A 6,000-nucleotide genomic window follows, 5' to 3' on the forward strand; every position below is an offset into this window, starting at 1 on the left:
CCTCAACTGTTGCTGGACATTGCTGTCTTAGTTTCCAGACTGACTGGCAGCAAGACCTCATCAAGCAAAAACATCTTCACAGCTACAAGGGTTGCAAATGTGAGTTTAAAGATGCACAGATCACTACAGAGTATTTCTAAGGCATGTACAAGACAAACCAGTGAATATTCTGCCTACAAACTTAAGCCTGCTCTGTGGTCCACAGCTCCTGGAGGAAATCTGTCAGGGTCCACAAATCAAAGACTGACAATCCCAAGCACCAGGCAGTATGCTGCACCATGTCCCATCATTTGAGGACAGGATAATCAGCAGAGGTTGAAGAAGTCAGATCCTGAAATCTCCATGAAAGTCCACCCAACCAACTCCCTAAGACCTTTCAACAATTTTACAGATTTTACCCAGCATCTTTCAAGATCTTTCAAAGTGAACACAGATCAAAAAAACCCCTACACTCAAAAAGCCAGAAGTCCCATGCTGTCCGGGACCATCACAGTCACATGGGGAAGTGGGAGAAGCAAGATGGTCTCAGAGGAGTTGAGTAATGACCTGGCGTGCCTTGAGTGCAGACAGCAGTGCTCCAGTGCAAGATGATCTGAGTGGTCAGCGTGGCTGATGATACGGACAACACTGTCATGAACCTAGTACTGGAGCAATAGGGAAACTGTTTCCCTTAAAATGTCAACAGTGTAACCTGAAAAACACACACAAACTCAGCTGCTCTGCATGGAAGTGACATCTGTTAGTCTAGCACAGGTTTTGAAGTCCTGTATCTCCCTCCGTCTCACTCCCCATCAACCCCCATGGCAGTTTCAGTCACTTCAGTCTCAATCCCCATTCTTGTCATGCTGGAGCGTGAACCAGAGCATTTCAGAAGCTGGTTACTGTGGTAACCCAGCACAGCTTTTATCTTTATTCCTTTCATCTCCTCTTTGGGGGAAACTGGCAATCTGTTTATTTGCTTTTTCTGACGAAGTTCATCATGCAGCACACTGTCAGGATCTGTGTAGAAGTGAGGAGAGGAGAAAGTAACTCTCACATAAATGTGCACGTAAACATTTCTCTCAGCGCTCTACTACCCCACCTCTGGCTTCCCTGCTTCTCTTTACAAGCTATTTGCCATGTCCTTTTCCATCTGGCCCTCCGTGGACAGCTTGCCTCTGCCCTTCTCCTCCAGGCCTCCTCACTAGCATGGTACTTACCAACAGGGCCAACAAGAGGAAATGTCTACCGTGGGGGAAATGTCTACCGTGGGCTTTCTCGAGTCCTTTATAGGAGCGTGCTAAGGCTGAAAGGCCACAGCCAGGCCACGTTTTGCCAAAAGGACACTGCAATTCACAGTGAAGTGACTCCGCTCCCTGCAAAACGAAAGGCCGGTGGCAGGCTGGGCTACGGGCAACCCCCAGGCCCTTCCCTCTGCCAAGGGACCCCTGGCTTCTACCAGGCCAGTGGCAGCCGGAGGCCCCCCCAGAGGGCTCGCTGGCTGCTGACACGCACCAGACGACCTCCCTAGCTGCTGCAGGGGGGAAGAATAACGCAGGCGAGGGGGCAGTCGCCAGGGTCAGGCCCAGGGCCGGGCCCAGGGCCAGGGGCCGGGCCAGGACCAAGCGCAGGCGCCGCCGCGGCCACTCACACAGTCACCTCCACCCCCGCCCGGCGCTCCTGCCCCACCCCATAATGGCCGCGCGGCCCTCGCTGCCCACGTGACCCCCGCGGCACCGCCTACCGAGACACGGCGCAGCGGTTTCCCCGGCAACCACCCCGGCGTCTTCCGCCTCCTCTCCTGCCTACGGCGAGCGACGAGCGGCAGAAGGGGCCGGCGCCGGGGGGAGGCGAAGCGCGCCCCTGCCCCGCCATGGAGAGCCGGGGGCTGGTGAGGGCGGGCGGCGGCGGCGGCCCCGGGCCCGGAGACCTCTTCCCCCGCGTACACGCAGCCCCGAGGGTCGCCCCCACGCCCTCTCTGGCAGTGCTGACCTGCGCTGCCCCCGGGCGCCCCGTCCCAGCCTCCCGCGACCCCAGGCCCACGACCCCCGCGGCCTACTGCCCCCCCCCCCCGCCCCGCAATGAAGCGTCCTGCCCCCCTGTCCCCAGGCACAACACCCCTTTTCCCAGTTACAGGGAAGGGCACAGGTCGTGCCCCCCCTCTGGCCTCGCCCCGGCACCCCGCTTTAGGCAACGCAGCTGCAACCGGGAACCCCAAAACTAGCGAGTGGCTGACATGCCTCCTCTGCCCCAGGGAGTATACGATAAACAGCTAGAGTCCCTCTGTGAAAACCAGTCAGTAAGCAAGGATCGGGCACAGGTACACCCACTGCATAGCTCAGACCAGGTCTGAAGGCTTGGGCCTGAGCTTATACGGAGCTCTTGGGCTCGTGGGCAGAGGGTGTGGGTGGGATCAGTCACAGAAATTAAAGCCTATTAGCGCTGGCTGTAAGAGGAGCTGAAGGACTTGCAGAAGGATGCAGTAATCTGATGTATCTAGTCTGTGTGGCTACATGTTAAAAACATTTTTTCTTCTTTATTTGCTAAATATTTTAGCAAAAGCCCAATGATCATTCAGAATCCGAAGTGGAGGAATCTAGCATGCCACCAGCTGCTCAACCGTTTGAGGACCAGACACCTATAGTTGAATCCCCACCATCACTGGATGACTTACCTGGGGTTAAAACACCAGCATCTGCAGACCAGCCATCTGTAGTGGAATTGCCAGTGTCTGCGGACCAGCTCATTGTTGAGAAACCACCAGGTTCGGAGGATCAGTTACCTGTTGTTGAATTTCTCCCATCCAGGGAAAACTCACATGCGATCAGGTCACCTGCGGGTGAACAGCCAGGTTTCAAAGTCAAGATGTACGAGTCCGACTCCACACAGGCTGGCGGTAAAACACCTGGGGCTCCGTCATCAGCAACTGTAGCCAAGCCAACAGAGACTACATGTGAAATGTCAGAGCAGCCAACAGTGTATGAAGACCCCTTTGAAGTCTCCATTGAGTACATGGAGAAACACAATATTCTGCAGATATTTCAGGTGAAATTTCTCTCTTCCTTTTCCCTCCATAGGCTTACTTGAGAAGCTTGGCCTAAAGTTAGCTTGGACTAAATTATCCCTTCTCCGGATCCCTCCTTGTCCTGTGCTTTCTTAAGTGTAAATGTAAGAAAAGCAGTAGAAAAGGACCCTTAGGTCATCTTTGGGGATTGAAACAGATGCTTGCTTTTTAAAATGCAGCTAGGATTGGAGCAGAAAGTGCATCCACCCATCTGTCTAAGGATCAATACTTCTTTCCTTCTGTCTGTCTCTGTCTCAGGAGATCACAGAAAAACTGGTGTACCAGAAGCCTGATGACCCCTTGCAGTTCATGTTGCTGCAGGTATGGTGTCTTGCTGGCGCTCAGCAAGGACTGTCTGTTATGGCCACAGCAGAAAGCCAGGTTTGCTGAGCACACCAGAAACATGGTCAACCCATGACTATTTCTCTCAGTGTGTGTCCGCTCACTTGGGAGGAGAAGGACGGGGCAGAGTGCCCAGGGTGCAAGGGACCACGTGTGCTCTAAAAGGAGAGGGACAAGAGGTGTGGGAGGGTGGATGTGTGGAAGAGAAGGGTGTGGGGGGAGAATGGGGTGGATGTGCCCTGGAGGACTGTTATCTCAGAGGTGAGGGAAGCTTAGGGCCCCTCTGTGTCCCTGTGACCCTTCTCTAGCTCCCTCTAGCCCACACCGGGAGGGAACACTTTTCCTGCCCACACACCCCTATTCAGGAGAACTATCTCTGCTGATCCTGCAGAGTTTTAAAATGCAGGAAATTCAAAGTCAGTGGAGTGAATGATAGTTTGGGAGTGAGTTAGAAGAGGTGTGGGGAGCTCCTTGGGGAAAGGAGGAGGTGAGAGGAAAGAGAGCAGGCAGAGGGTCCTTCCTTTCACTGCCCTCTAGTCAGTCAGGGGAAGCATCACCTTCGTGATTTGCCGTCAGATTCATCCCATACCGAATGCAGAACCTGCAGAGGCATGGCAAGGTCAGTTCTGGGCACCAATGGTAAGGAAATAGGCTCCTAAATGACCCTTTTCCTTTTCTTTTTGCCCAGGTGCAGTCTATGATAAATGCCAGGCAGGCAGAAATGGAGGGAATATTGGAGGAGAACGAAGATGCGGAGGTGTTTCTGGAAGAGGTCCTGTGCACTCCTTTTGGCCCGTACTGACCCTGCTATTGTGGTATTACATGGAGCTTCGCAGCACCATACTTTTGTAGTCATTGGTAGTAATTTAGAACAGGTCTGCTGGTGTCTCTGTTTCCTGATTTTTCTGTTATGTATCTTGTGCTTCCCCTTGGCTTTAAATCCTGCAACCAAGCATTGGTTTGGATGCACAAACTCAAATCTTATAGTGTGCATGGACCTGCATGCACATATGGCACATCTTGAAGAGACAGGTCTGCTGACTCCTATGCGGTCTGTGCATACAAATGCATAGATCCCACATTTAGGCCACCCCATGACTCTGCTTTTCTCTGCAAAGAAAGCTCACAGCTCAGATAATGCAAGCACAAAAGCAAGTAGAATTAAAAAGCAGCCCTGGACGACCCACAGTCTTCTCTTTTTTCATGCTGCATTGGTGGCTTACTGTCTCCAGCTGCGCAGCAGCACCAATACCCATCTAACAGTTTGAGAGGCTGGGTCTGTGGCTTTCCCGCTGCAAGAAGCTGTCTGCCTGCCTCATCTACACACTGGGCACAGCTGTCTCACCCTTAACCATCCCTGCTGGGTTCTGATCACTCTGCTTGTTGGTGTTGCCCTGCTTGTATCATTGCAAATACAGTGTATATTTTGATAAACAGAGCAGTAAAGCAACAGTTGCACGCACCCTCTGTGGCTTTCAGAAGACATTGTCCCTCAGGAATGCGGGAGGTGACTAAAACTGTACAAGCACTGGTAGCCCAGGAAATTCAGAATCAAGGTACACTTTGCATCATGTCATTTGAACTGCTTTTGATTCTCAAAATGCTTACAGTCCTCATTTTCATACTATCCAAGTGCCTGTTTCCACACTGTAAAGAAAGTTTGTTTTTCTTTTTCTTTTTCTTTTTCTTTTCTCTTGCCTGAAGATTATTGAAAATGTGCAACAGAGCATACTGTTATTTTGGCTTCATTACATGTGTATGTGCAGTAGGTGCCAAAAAGTTTTTTGTCACTACAGACTTTTCTCTTTTTTAGGCAAGTGCTCTAATTTCATGACGGATGGTAGTGTATTCCCAAATGACTTTGTCTATGGCTATGAAAAGAGCACCATAGAAACTTATCTTCCATCTATCTATTTTCAGCTAAAACTCTGATGATTAGATTGTGTGATACTCCACAGCAGAGCTTGGGCCCAAAAAGCTTGGGAATAACAGAGGCAAGTGTTTGGCATACAAATTCTGTGTCTGAGAAGAGTTGCCTTTCTATCCAAGGTTCTCAAAAAAGATCAGTTAACTCCTGTGTTTCCAGGTTAAAGGCAGGTAAGCACCCCTGTCATTCATAGGGCAGGAAGGTTTTCACAGTTATTGTGAGCCTAAAGATGGCTCAAGATTCAGAAAAAATCTTCATGGGTTTTATAAGAGGTTTGATGTAGACTTAGGCATCTAGGTCCCACTGAAGCAGTGAGGTGCTTTGAAAGCCCTACTTGTCTTCAGTAACTGGAAGAATTTGACACTTAATAAAACAGAGAGAGTGGTTGTTTTTCAGCCTGATATGGTTTTGATCAAGAATTTATAAATGGCCCTGTACATACCTGCGCTGTGAATGTAAGGGAAGAGCTAATGCACCTCTGTGAAACAGGCAGTGAATGGAAGATGAAGATACTGGCTGAAGCTTTTTCATCTCTATGGTCACTCGTCAGCATGTTTTCCCAAGAGACGGAGATGTTGGCATGTCTTTGAATTTTGTTGTAGAGCAGGATTAGGGTGCTTTTGGGTATAGCTTTAGCTGTGAATTTCCTCTTTCTATCATTTGTGTATTGTATTTTCTTGTTCTCTTT

This window comes from Gavia stellata, chromosome 1, assembly GCF_030936135.1.
Source record: "Gavia stellata isolate bGavSte3 chromosome 1, bGavSte3.hap2, whole genome shotgun sequence".
Taxonomy (NCBI): domain Eukaryota; kingdom Metazoa; phylum Chordata; class Aves; order Gaviiformes; family Gaviidae; genus Gavia; species Gavia stellata.